This window comes from Phoca vitulina, unplaced genomic scaffold (genome assembly GCF_004348235.1).
Source record: "Phoca vitulina isolate PV1807 unplaced genomic scaffold, GSC_HSeal_1.0 scaffold4, whole genome shotgun sequence".
NCBI classification, from domain to species: Eukaryota; Metazoa; Chordata; class Mammalia; order Carnivora; family Phocidae; genus Phoca; species Phoca vitulina.
The window spans coordinates 44,014,797-44,029,616 of NW_022589707.1; positions in this window are offsets into that span (position 1 = coordinate 44,014,797).

Consider the following 14,820-nt stretch of genomic DNA (forward strand, 5'->3'; position numbering starts at 1 on the left):
ATGATCCCAGGGTCCTGGAATCAAGCCCCACTTCCGGCTCCCTGCTCAGCAGGAAGCCTGCTTCTCCCTCTCCCACTCCCCCTGCTTGTGTTCCCTCTCTCACTGTCTCTCTCTCTGTCAAAAAATAAATAAAATCTTTAAAAAATATTTTAAAAAAGAACCTTAAGGTTGGAATGTGACTAGATTCACTTCAGTCAGGTTGCAAAAGTACTAAGAAAACTATTAAATCACTGGTTCCTCTTTGAAGCTCCCAAAGCCCTGCTTCCCAGGCTATCTCCCCACCCCACAAGGATGGAACTGTGTGTACTAAGTATCTCTCACATTCAACACACGTGTGCATGCATGTGTACGCACATACATGCCTCAGAGATTTGGTATTTATCATTGTGAAGAACTGTTCTACAAAGTGCAGGAAGGTTTTAATATCCCTGGTCCACACCCCCTTAATGCCAGCAGCAGCCCCAGTTGGCCCAGAGAAAGGGAGTAAGAGGGATGTCTGGCCTTCAGGCTACCCCAGGCCTTCTGGAAAGGACTGTCACCGACAATGTGCTGGTAAATGTCTCTAGGTAGGGGCGCCTGGGTGGCTCAGTTGGTTAAGCGACTGCCTTCGGCTCAGGTCATGATCCTGGAGTCCCGGGATCAAGTCCCACATCGGGCTCCCTGCTCAGCAGGGAGTCTCCTTCTCCCTCTGACCCTCTTCCCTCTTGTGCTCTCTCTTTCAAATAAATAAATAAAATCTTTAAAAAAAAAAAATGTCTCTAGGTAGACCTGCTTAATTATAGTGGCATTTAGCTATCCCCCACTGGGTTCTTTAATGAATGTCTCCTCCTTCATGGGTCCAAAGCAGGCCTTGGGATGTGATAGCAAGGGTCCTGACTCAGGATTTGGAGACCTGATAGTTCTCATTCTGCTTGTGTCTAATTGGTCAGCTGCTAGGTGTCTCTGAGGCTCAGTTTTCCCATCTAGTACATGGCGTTAGACCAGCACAGTGCCTAGCACATCACAGATACTCAAGTAATGATTGTGGAAGGAAGGAAGGAAGGAAGGAAGGAAGGAAGGAAGGAAGGAAGGAAGGAAGGAAGGAAGGAAGGAAGGAAGGAAGGAAGGAAGGAAAGGAGGGAGGAAAGAAGGGAGCGAGGGAGGGAGGAGGAGGGGGTAGGGAGGGAGGGAGGGGGTAGGGAGGAATTCTCAAGCACTACTGCAGACTCAAATTAAAAGAAACATAACCTCTCCTCACCATACTCACTTTCTAAAGCCCCAAGATCCTAATCTAAGCCCCCTCAAGAAGGGGTGAGGGCACTGCCTTGGGAATAGTAGCTACATGTGGCCCTTTGAAAAGCTGGAGAGGGAGGAAGTACCCCAGATCACAAACCACTTATGGGAAGAGTAAATTATGGGTGCAGAGTCCCTCCTTCCCCAGTTAGCATGACAGGGCTCAAAGCTTCTTCCAAGCCCTGCTTTACCCCCAGGTTACGCAGTATTGCCCACAGCCCCAAACTTCAGGCTGCCCTGCCCCTGCCCCCTGCCCTCCCTCTTACTTGTGAGTCAGACCAGAGCTATTTCTTGAAGAGCTGCCCTTGGTCACCAGGAAAGCAATGACCTTGCTTCCTAACGCTCAAGGACATCCCTATTTAGGAGGACAGCCACTCACATCCTGCCTCCAGAAGCATCCTTCCTCCAGAAATCAACCCAGCAGAAAGAGGTAGTGGGTCTCAGCTTTTACACCTTTGCCCTTCCTCTCACATCCTTCTGGGCCCCACAGTTCCTCTAAGACTGATTCATACATTTTCCTCTTCCTCTCAACATGAAGAGACAGGAACAAAGATTACAAGTGTCTGAAGATTCGCAGCCTTTTCCTCCCTCCCTCCTCTTCCCTTCAATTACAAGAAAGTCTAGTGTGGCTAGCTGGACATCCTCCCCTCTCTCTCTCCATATCCCCTCCCACTTTTTGTACACACTGGGGTCATGAGTAGGGGGAAGAAGATGTGTAGAAGAAGATTCACACTGCAAAGGAAAAGGGAAGAAAAAAATTTAAATAGAAAAAGAAAGAAGAAAAACAGATCTAAAGTGATTGGTGATCACTTTAAACACAAGCAAAATTGGTAATGTGGAAAAAAGAAAAGTGCAGGTTTAGGAAGTGTGGGCTTAAGAGTTGGGGAGTAGAAAAGGGAGTTTCGGGGATTAGCTGCATCATGTGTAGGATTACTTGAGAGTGGCTGAGAGAGAGGGAGAGAGGGGGAGTGTGTTGCATTAAGAATATACTTCCTCCGGAGAACGAGTAAAGGTTTGAATTACTGTTAATGACTCTACGACAGCTGCAGTGTGTGTCACTGAGTATGAACCAACACCAAGACGGGTCATGGACAGATCTGCTTATATATTGAGGACAATTACTTACTCCACGGTGGCCTTTTTCCCAGGCCGGTTCCTACATGTTCCTTCCCTGCCCTCGACCTATACAAGTACTTGTTTACTGATCCATTTCTCCTCCCCCAAAATATGAACATAAGTCACTTATCTTTGCCCCAGGCATCCTAGAGTTTTGCAAAAGTCCTCATTACTTGGGAATATGGGTGTTCCTTCTTCCTACTTTTGGAAACCCCTCTCCCTCCCATCCAATCCCAAATTCCTACCCTAGTCACTGGTAAAGGACGGTGGGGGGGGGAGGGAAGGGGGGCATGTGGAGATGCTGGTGACCAGGGTGGGAAGGGAGGTAACTAAATTGTTTGGGGAGATTTCCTCAGTGTCAACATCAGTATCTGTAAATGGATAGACTCAGAAGATGGTTTTGTCTTTAAAGTGGGGATAAGCAAGGGCAAACGTCACTCTGAAAAGACTGGTCGTCCCAGAAGCCACAGGAAGAAAAGAGGTTTGGGAAACATGCAAGTATAAGGCATTCCACTTGCGTGCTGCAAAGCCCTATTTTAGAGCATTTCCTATCTGTGAAGTTCTCAAACTCTCTTCCAATTCTTAGGCAGCAATGCCGATTAAGTGGATACCTTGATGACAGGCAGTCCCGCACGATTTCCATCAAAAGGCAATTTGCTGCTTTCATAACAGCAGGGATAGCTACTAGTAGTTAGAAAGGCAGAAGTGGCTCATCTATCTTTGGGGATAATTTATATAACTTGGATGACATGTAATTTAACACCCAAAAGGATGGTGATTTAATAACCCAGATTTTTTTTTTTAATGCTGCTTTGTTGCCATTAGGTGAGTTTCACTTCATACTTCTTTGTTTTCATTTGAAGGGAAATCTGTTTTTTAAAAAGAGCTTAAAACAACATTTTTTTCAACTGTGGACAGGGAATAAGAACCCCAAGGTCAACATCTGACTTTGAACCCCAGAGTTAAGCCTCTGTGCTCTCAGTAAAAAGAATAAAGATAGATTTGTGAATGTGAAACAACAAAGTGGATCCAAACTGTTCCTAGGAGATGAATGTGGGAAGATGAATTTTCATATTTTTTGCCTACAATGTCCAGATATGAGATGTAAATAATTTCCTCCCTGCAATTCTGTGAGAAAAAACTGCCAAGGCAGTCAGCTTCTCATGAAGATCACTACCCTTAAAAAGCACCCTATCAATCCCCATTTCTTCCAGGAAATGGCTGGCCACAGAAAACCTTCCACCCCAATACTAAACAATCCTTCCTTTTGAAATGTCCCCAAACTGCTTACTTGTCCCTTGCAGCCAACTAAGACTGTCAAATGTACCCAAAGATTAACTAGAAAGTCTCTCCTGCTCTCAAAAATCCCACCTTAATAGAACACCTGCCAGTCAGATGTTGCCTTGGTGTTTCCTCTTTTTACTCTATAAAACTTACTTTCCTGGGGCGCCTGGGTGACTCAGTCAGGTGAGTATCCAGCTCTTGGTTTTGACTCAGATCATGATCTCATGGGCCATGGCACTGAGCCCCAAGTAGGGCTCCACACTCAGCAGGGAGTCTGCTTGAAGATTCTCTCCCTCTGCCCCTCCCCCCATTCTCTCTCTTTCTCTCTCAAATAAATAAACCTTTAAAAAAAAAACAAAACTTTCTTTCCTAACACCTTTGAACTCCTGCTGGTGAAAGGACAGCAGGTGGGTGCCCTTGCTGTAAGTTTATGAAAAAAAAACAGCCTTTGTTAATTTGTTACCTTAGACTTAGTTTTCAGAAGACCATATTATTCCCAAGTACTGACAAGTAATAGAAAGTTCAGTAGGACTTTTTGATTTGGCCAAAGTCACAAAGGATAGCTGGAATTTGGACCCAGATCTGTTTGCCTCAAAGGTCATGCATTTTTCCTTAACCCTCCCCACTCCCCACCTTGGTGTGTATGACTTCGCCTTCTGCAAACAGGTTGCTCCAGAAAACTGAGAGAAGGGAGGTCCAGAGGAAGGTAGTTCTGGTACCTGGGGCTCAAACAAGCAAATGGCCAACCAAACCTCAATGAAAAACATGGGCTCACAGCATTTCATCCTACTGGCAAACCATGGCCACCAATGCCACGTACACGGGCCTGGCATGCTCTTCTGTGCGTTAGACGGTTTGCATCATCAAGGCTGTACATGATGCATTTTAACTTGATTTCACTTGTGACACAACATTGAGGTAACAAGCAAAGGGACATGGGACAGGGTTTGGTTTGTCCAATGGAGAGCCTCGAAGGCCTAGAGCTAATGCTGAGTCCTCACTCCTTCAAGGATGATCCCCCAAACTATCAGTGCTTCTCATAGGAATCACCTAGGAATCTCGTAAAAAAAAAAAAAAAAAAAAGCCAGCTCTGGGTTTGAAAGCCTGCATGTCTGACAAAGTGCCCAAGTGAACCCAATGCTGCCGGCCTGAGGTATCAGGCAGCCCTTCTCAACCCTTGCCTCAGGGTCATGAGATAGGAGAATCACCTGGGAGCTTTTTAAACACTCTAAAGCACAGGTCCCAGGCCCAAAGTTTCTGATTTAGTTAGTTGTGAGCTGGGGCTTGGGCACAGCCACCAACATTCTAGAATCCCCTCAGCAGCCAGGCATGAGAACCACTGAGCAAGAGTCTCAAGGTTATTAATTCTAGCAAGTCTCACTCAGATACAAAAGGATGAGATGGTGGCACCAAAAATGGGAAGCTTCATTAGTGGCTACGTTTTTTCAGTTTAAGGCAACCTTTCTTTTCAGGAACTCTATTCCATTTAAATGTTTGTGTATTAGTGACAATATTTTAAAATATGTTTCCTCATCATGAAACTGGTTTCTCTCCATGCCTCCACAGCCATAAAGACTAAGGCATAAGGTTTAATGTGCCAGGAGGATGGAGACAAGAACTGCCCAAATCAGGGAAGTTGGTTGGCCAGGGACAGTGAACTATGCTGGGAGTGGGGTGGGGGGAGTGAAGAGAGACAAGGAAGGGCAGGAGAAGCCCTGCAGTTGTGAGAGAGCATTTCAGAGGAGAGTGAGCAAGAGAAGGGGTAGGAATCCACCTGTGCCTGACCACATCAAGAGAAAACACCAGGAGCATATGCCAGGGTGGACTTTCACAGCAGAACCACAGGCTGCCCAGTAACTACAGAGACAAGGGACACCCCTACAGAGGTACAGAAACCCAGAGGACCACATAGAAACTAGCACCCGAGTCCAGCTTCTTTCTCTGAAACCTTCCTTCTTTTTTTCTTTTTTACAGTATTTGAGCTGGATTTTTTTTTTTTTTTTCATTTACTTGAGAGAGAGAGAGAGAGAGCACGAGCAGGGGGGAGAGGTAGAGAAAGAAGGAGAAGCAGGCTCCTCGCTGAGCAGGGAGCATGATGCAGAACTCAATCCCAGGAGCCTGGGATCAATGACGTGAGCCAAAGGCAGATGCTTAACCGACTGAGCCACCCGGGCGTCCTGAAAGCTTCCTTCTGTATCTAGACATCACCTTGACTGAGAAGGGGCATCACAAGACTGACGGCGATCATTACCGAAAGGAGACAATTTTGTGTCTCCTTTAAATGGCAAATTTAAGTTTCCTTGGCTGTTCCCCCACTACCATCAGCGAGAAGAAGGCAGGTTTGTTCCCAGACAATCATAAGAAATAAAAGATACTGTTCTTCTTTTGAGCATGATTCAATTGTTTTCAGTGAGTTGTTGACCCCATATACCTAAGTCATTCTAAGCAGCGAGAGCCTGTTTGTTTGTTGTTATTGTTTCTTTAAGGTAGCTTAAGGGGAAGAGAACATGGAGTGATCCATGTTTCCTCCATGGGACCTTAAAGGAAGCAGAAGAAAGATCTTTCTAGCAAGAAAAATACAGGCAATTATTGTAGTATCTGCTGAGCACTACATCCAAGTAAGGCTTACCCCATACCAACATGCTCTTTTAAATCTAACCAGTTAGAGAAAGTGATTTCTCAACTCTCTGTGAAATTGGTAGGAAAGGGATTATTACGTCACTTAACGAAATCGAGTGTCATAAAGAAGTTCTTTTCAGATTTTTCATGGCTTCTCAGGCTACTATTTGGTGTTTATCTCCTCCTGCCTCCCCAGCCTACTTGCCCAACCACCTTCTAGGCCTCCAGCCTACCCAAGACAGGATCATGAAGGGGGACTTCTCAAAAAGACAGGCTCCTTAGCATACACATGGAGGCTGTGTTAAAAGGCCACCAATCTAAGCAGTAGAAATATTCATTTAAAGTGTTCTCTTGGGTGACGCCTGGATAGCTCAGTCGTTAAGCATCTGCCTTCAGCTCAGGTCATGATCCCAGGGTCCTGGGATCGAGCCCCGCATCGGGCTCCCTGCTCAGCGGAAAGCCTGCTTCTCCCTCTCCCACTCCCCCTGCTTGTATTCCTGCTCTCACTATCTCTCTCTCTGTCAAATAAATAGAATCTTTAATAAATAAATAAATAAATAAAGTGTTCTCTTGTATTAAGCATGTCCTTCTATTTTCTGTATTCTGATGCTTTGACATCTGGGGCCTTGCTGACCCTGGACAGACTGCCCCTCCCGGAGCTAGCCAATTTCTAAAGATAATAACTCATCTATGAGCATGCCTTCCATATGCAACCAACCAATCCAGAGCCCACACCTCCAACCATCTCCTTTCTGGGCCATCATACCCAGGGCCACTATTCAGTCCCTGCCCTAATCACCCCAGGGCCAAGTACCAGAGAGCTCCTATGCCCCAGAGCCCTCTGAGATTATCCAAACTAGCCAATCCTAAACCTACTTACCTGCCTCACCTGTTCCTTCCTGTGGAAACTAAAATAAAGGCTCTTGCCCATGTTTTGTCCTTACTCCCTCTGCCTCCTATTGACCCTAGTGCTTCCCCGTGGGGCCCTGTACGATTTTCCATACCTCCTGTTTCTAGGGAACTGTGAATAATTTCTTCCTTCATGACAATCATTTCTGTGTCTGTGTGTCTTGCCACACCTGATTAAAACAAATCCTGGATACACTTACAACACTTGTGTTAATGGTCCAGCCCCAGGCCAGACCAGGAAGGGCCACCTGCCTCATTCCTTCTTGAAGAATGAACAGCCTCTTCACCTCCACACCAACCCCCTGGAGAATACAAAATGCAACCGGATGGCTGATGGCCTGGGAGAGAGACTAAGAAGATTTAAGAAATGATGGGACTGAAGAGGGGAGACAAGAAATGCAGGCAAGAGAGATAGTTGGCTGAGTGAATACTGAGAGGCAACTCAGAAAAACAAAGAATTTTTTTGCCCTATCCTTTTTGTTCCTCATTCAGGTTTGATCCTGGGATAGAAAAAATCCCCCTGCCTCACCCCTCCTACTACCACCACCCCCTGGACTGCATACCATCAACAGTACTTCTCTACCCTTCCAAAGGTCAAAAGCAAAAGGGGTTAATCACTTCACTACCATTGCAAAAGCTCTCCAAGTCCTCTGATATTTCCTCACGAAATCCTCTGCCAGCTCACCACATGGCTAAAACTTAATCTGTTTAAGAGGCATTTTCATGTGAAATTTTACCATTTATTTATAAAGCACTTTGTTTCTATCACCTCCCTGGATTCTCCCAACAATCCTGAGAGGTCAGCAGGAATTAATTTTCCAATATAATCCCTCTCTATTCATCAATCCCTGGATTTCAAAAGCAACCTCAGCAAAATTTCATTATCAGAACACACTGAATACCAATGGGATTCAAACCTCTTGAGGCCATTTCCACCAGTCCTTACAAGCTTCCCTCTGGATAGTCAAACAGGGCTCCCTTCAAGAGGGGCTGAATCCTGACATGAAACTTGAGACAAGGGAAATTATTCTAATATCATTTATGTCTCCAATACTTAGATCAAGACCACGTGCCAAAAACATCCATATTTTACACATTCATTCGCCCGGAAAAAACTCAGATTGCAAGAGTTTCAGGAAGTAGATGCGGAAAAATGTATTCAGAATCTCACTACAGCTGAAGCTATAAATAGGAGTCTTGTACTTGCCAGCTCCTAAGTGCTAACCTTTAAGATGGTGCAGATATTCAGGAAAACTAATAAATCCCTATTAGCTCTATGCTTCTCCTTATGGCCCATGAAAATGAGATTTTAAAAAATTACAAGTTGGATGATAACTTACAGATACATCTTGCTTTGCACAATAGATTTCTTTCTTTAAATGTGTGAGCTTACTGCACATCTGTGAGTCAGATTGCATTTGATATGAAAGGATATGGGGAAGGGAGAAAGGGTGGGGTTTAATATTTGAAAGAACCCCATAGATACCTATTATAACTGGAAGAATAATTACCTTAGAAAAGCAGTTATCTTCTAATTCAAATACTGTGTAAGTGTGTGATTTTACATGTCATATTTGCTTAAAGTGGGATATAGATTTAGTTTGCAAAACACTTCATTTAAATTCCCTTAATTAGAAGACTTTTTATGTATGAAAACATGGCTGCACCTAGAGTGGGATCTGAATGTCCTTTTCTATCTCCAGTTTTGATACGAACTAGTTGTATGACTTTAAGCAAATTTTTAATCTTCTTGTAACTTCTTTTTTTGTTCTTTTTAAAGATTTATTTGAGAGAGAGAATGAGCAGGAGGGTCAGAGGAAGAGGGAGAGAGAATCTCAAGCAGACTCCATGCACAGCCCCATGCGGGGCTCGATCCCAGGACCCTGAGATCATGACCACAACTGACTGCGCCACCAGGCACCCCTGATTTCTTCTTCTGTAAAATAAGAAGTTTGGAATAAGTTTTTATTCACTGATTTTTCTATATATACTCATTGGTTTAACTATTGTATTGAGCATATATCAAGATGTTAATATATGTCAAGATGAATTTTCTAAGAACAATTTTTACATTTTTTCCCTGTGGCTTTAATGCTATTAAATTCAAGCCTGCTTAATACTTCCATTAGATTGTGATTTTGCAAGATGTTTTATGTAGCCAGCCTTGTTTACTCCTGGGAAGCAAGGAATATTATTTGAAAAAAAAATAACTATGTACTGCTATCCAATGGATAATCATTACATTTATTATCTTGAATTTTTATTGAATTTCTCTCTATGTGTTTATTATACCATATTCAGCAAATTGCCATATGTTCTCCTCTAGATAGCTACTATCATGTCAGACATATGCTTGTAAGATTTACTTTTTGTCATTATTTATTTTTTAATCATAGTTATGCTCTGCCATAAATGAGAGAAGACAGATACATCATGTCCCCAGTTCTGGCAAAAAAAGGGATATATTCAGAGTCAAACAAACAATGTAGCACATACTGTTTTTTCTTTAAAACAGACAGTGCTAGAATCAGGGCTGCTGTGTATGGTTGTGCAGGTTGTATACTGCACAACTCTCAGATACACCATTAACATCATGTGAATGGTACCCTTGGCATTGTGCTGTATACAACCTGCTGAGTCATATGCTGATGCCCTTGCTGAAATATATGCATGACTTAGACCAGTCAGCATATTTCCAGGGGGAAAATGCAATTCTAATACTGTGTACAATACTATGGGGTTTATACTAAATAATCTATAAGCAGAGATAAATAAATTAGAGTCAACTATACAGTGTCCATAACTGATATGTTTCTCTTTACTATTAAGTTCCTTCCATTTAAGGATATACCTGCTTTCTCCATTTTCTCATTACCTTCAAAACTCCCTGCAGTACAGCTTGTGTTGATCCAACTTACTGACGCAATTTATTATGCTCTCCCAGGTTACCAGTGACATGATATGGACTTAATTTTTCAGTCCTCATTTTCTTTGGATTCTCACCAGCTTTTAATTTTGCTGGCCACCCCCCTTTCTGTATGACCTTTCTTGCTGAGATGGTTTCTTCCTTTAGGTTCAAAGATGGATGGTGAAGATCCTACCAGAGGGGCACCCTATATGGCTGAAACCTGTGTTTTGTTAGAAAAGTTGGAACTATATCCCAGGCAAGAAAAAGAAATCATCTGGGCACCCCTAAAGGGGCCCTCTCTTAGAGGGGAATAGAAAAGGAGCTTCCATCTTGGGAGAGGTATAGGTCATGAGGAAGGAAAGAAGGGAAGTAGGATTAGGACCACACTCTTACCTGGGACTCCGGTTTCTGCCCTGGTCCTATCGGGTGGCTTTATGTGCAACTTAGAGACTCTTGTCACCAAAGGAAGAGCACTCAGGATCCAGCCTTCCAGGACTTGAGTGTCCCATGAATGAGTGTGATTCTGCAAACTCACTTCTCAAGGAACTACTGCAAGAGGATTTGCCCCAGGACCAGCCACAGAAGGAGAGGACCAGCTTCCACCAGTGTGGTCTGAGCCCTAATGACAGAACAGATTTACCTGCATAGATGGGGTCCACCACCTCTGTAGCCAAGGACCCCACTCCACCCCTGAGCTTCAGACATGGAAAAGAACTAGCACCCCTCTCCCCAGTGTCTCTAAACCAGCTGGGATACTCATCCATTGCAGCTCAAACCTCCACAACCTCTCTCTCCTGAGACATCAGGAACTGAAGCACATTAACCATGGGGCCATTGTGGGAGCTGGGGCTTCACCCAGCTTCTGCTATTTAAACATAACTCTCTAAGATAAACTTCTACTTATTCATAGTCAGAAAATGAGGTAGGACTGAGCCAGACCAGATATCCTCAGTCTCAGAGCCTCAACTCTCATAAGCACCAGGGGACCCTGAACACTAACAGGGAAAGGATAAAGCCTTGTAAGGGATAGTCTGGATTTGGAGACCTCTATTTTCAAAAGATAAGAATGTGGAGAGGGTCTCAAATATTCTTCCTCTGGGGAAAAACGGAACACATTAGTCATAACATCCAAGTGTAGAGGCACTCCAGTCATAATGTTAAACATTGGTGGCCCTTCTTCCATTAACAGCTCTTGTGCCCTTTCACTGTCTTTTCTTTCTCATACCCCTCCCAGATATCCCCTAAGATTTAGGCTAAGGTACAAATGTCCACCCCATGCTATTCTCTCTCAAATATCTTTTTTCTTACAGATCTTATACACTTTCACAATTTCAGCATTCCCCTAAGGCAATAGTTGGAAAAGCCCTTGATTTGGAGAGAGTCAAGAAGGAGCAATCCTGAAGATGTCCTTGCAATGGCCAGCCCAAACCAAAGGCAGACTGCTCATGCAAAAGATCACAATAAAGGTAAATCCACACACCCAGAAAAGAGAGGAGAGCCCATTTGTGAATAATGGGAGGACTGACTGACCTGAAAGAACCAGAAATGTAGAAACCATAGCCAGAGAAATTCAGATGGTTTTGCTGTTTTGAAAGACAGGCTAAGCCTTACTAATAAGCAGGGACAGGCACAGAGTTCCACTCAAGATAATCCTCAAAGAAAGATTCCCTCCAGACAGAATAATCTTCCAAGTTTTAGAAATTAAAGACAAATTAATACTCTTACAAATCACAAAGAAGAAAGAAAGGATAATGTTTAAACCAGAGAGAGGAAGAACCATATCAAACATTGCCTCAAGTGAGGAGAAGATGAGACTTGGGGAGAACATCTGCAAATCAGAAAATAGGAGGGATCACAATGCACACCAACCCAACTAACTCTTCTTTCCAAAAGAAGAAGCATATTCCAAGACTTCATGACTGAAATTATTTGGCAACAAATTCTTAATCTACAAAGATGGCTTCAAAAAGCAATGGAAAATTGAAAACAGATGAAAGCCATTCAGAGGAGAAATGTATCATAGACCAAGGTCAAGTTAATTATATGAAGCAAATCAAGGAGACAAAAATTATAAAAGAGATTATGAAGGTGAACAATATAATAAATAATACTGTAACAGGCATATGGGGAGACTTTAATGATAACTAAAAGCATTTTCAAGTATGTCCTGGGAACTTGCACAAAAAAATGGATCATGTTGTAGGAGATCAGAATATGCCACCCCAAAATATTCCACTTTAACATACAGACTATTGGGGGCTGAAGGCAATTGAGAAGAAGCAGACAAAAGAAAAGCCCTCTGCCCTTCCCCTCTTTGCTAGGAAGGGAAGACAATTCTTAATCATTAAAGATGACTTTAAACTCATCAGCTCAGAGATAGCATCAGAAGAATCTACATAAGAAACTTTACTAAAACAACCTTTATTTTCCACTAGTTTCCCCTATATTTACCTTTCCGCAGTTTGCTGCTCCTGAAGCCCTAAATTCTTTTTCTTTTTCTTGTCATGTCACTACAAATTTATTGTCCTTTGTAAAGATAATATATAAGCTTGAAGTTCTTTAAAAAAAAAAAAGATTTATTTATTTAAGAAAGAGAGAGAGATCACATGGGGGTAGGGGCAGAGGGAAAGAATCTTTAAGCAGACTCCCCGCTGAGTGCAGAGCCTGACATGGGGCTCAATCTCATGACCCATGAGATCATGACCTGACACAAAATGAAGACTCGGTTGCTTAACCCACTGAACCATCCAGACGCCCTTATAAGCCTAGAGTTCTAACTGCCCTTTTGAGTTACTCATCACTAAGTTTCTCCCACATGTATGTACTTTGCATGTGTTAATAAACTTTTGTTTGCTTTTCTCTTATTAATCTGTCTTTCGTCAATCTAATATGTAGGATCCCAGGCAGAGAATCTAGAAGGGTAGAAGGAAAAGTGTTTCCTCCCCTACAATATTCTGACGTGTAATGTGTATTTAATAAAAACAAAAAGTCAAAATTTTAGCTGCCACATTCTCCCATTATAGTGCAATAAAACTGGGTTTCATTTTAAGCATTAAAATATACCTAGTTCCTTGAACATTAAAAAAAGAGGAAGGAAAGTTCTTAGACAGTATGTATACTCTTTCCCCTCACCTTATAGTCTATGCTCAAATATTTGTAATTTGCCAAAAGCCCTATTCCAAATATCCTGATTCCTTCCTGATCCCTTCTCTTAAGCCAATTGAATTAAGTATTTTTAGCACCAGGCTCTTAAGAAAGAGATCTATTTCTCAAAGCCTCTTAGGAAATATTGGCACCAATCATCTGTCCATCCTATGCCCCCAACTTGGGTCCAGGCTTTCTCTCTGGAATGAAATAGCAAGTGGTAGGGACTCTTCTTGGGCCATCGCCAGATGCCCTAGCCTCAGTGACTTATTTGAGAGACTAAAAAGCTGAAACAGGCCACCAAAAAGGTACAAGGTTATTTTAATTACTTTTCAAAGTACTTTAAGTACAGAAAACATGCTCAGCCCTTGACCTTTCTTCTTACTTTCCTGTAGAAGCACTAGCTCTTAGCGGGCTCAGGCTTTGTGTTTGCTGTCCCCTGCCTGGAATTGTCCCCCTTTCTGTTTCCTTGTCACCTGGCCAACTCCTACTTGGTTTTCTGGTCTCAGATTAGACATCCCTTTCCTCTGGGAATTTTTCCTTGACTCCCAAGACTGGGTTAGATAACCCTGCTTGGTGTTTCTTCATGCTTCTACCTATCGATATCCTAAGACAATACACACTGCTCTGTAGTTGGACACACCTATATGGCCCTTAGACTGTAAGATACTTGAAGGCAGGAAATGTCTTTAAGATATCACCTTCTTTAATATCACCAATGACTAGCACAGTGCTGGCACAGAGAAGGAACACAATAAGACTTCTGCTGAAAAAAAAATGTAATGTGGATCCAGTATTACTCATAATATCCTGAAGTAAGTTCCAGCTGGGTTGAAAGACTTCAGCAATTAAGAAGGGAAATAAAAGTGAAGAAAGTATTTGAAATCTCTGTAGAGAAACTATTCCAAATACTGAAAATGTTGAAGTTGTCATCAGAGAAAAGATGGATATCTTTATAAATATAAAAATGAAAACAAAATATGGTAAAAATTTATTTAAATAAGTAGGAATGCAACAGAACAGAGGAAATGTGATAAACATAACTAAAGCTTAACACTCAACATACATAAATAATATGATACAAGTATATATAAAACCATATTCTACAATTGGAAAAGGGAGATATATGCTAAAGTGTGCAAACTAAAAAATTCACTGCTTCAGTAACAATTCAAGAAAAGGAGATTTTAAATGTCTGCAGGTGATGTTATATATCTATTAAAATAAATACAAATAATAAACCCCAATATTTATAATTCTGTGTGAATTTACAATTATTACTGTTGACATTATAAGTTGCTTCAGTCTGGAGAGCAATCTGGCAAGATGAGAAAAAGAACTAGAATATGTTTATACATGATACTTTACAATTTCACTTTGAGGCGTACATCCTAAGGAATTAATCTAAAAGTAAGCCAAAGATGAGCTGTATAAAGAAGTTTGTAGCTAGGCTATTTAGAGATTATAAAAACTGGAAACAATCCAAGTGCCACTTGATGGAATTATGGTATATAACTGCAATGGGCATCTATCAGGGTAGCATTAATATGGGCTGTGTCCTAATGTGG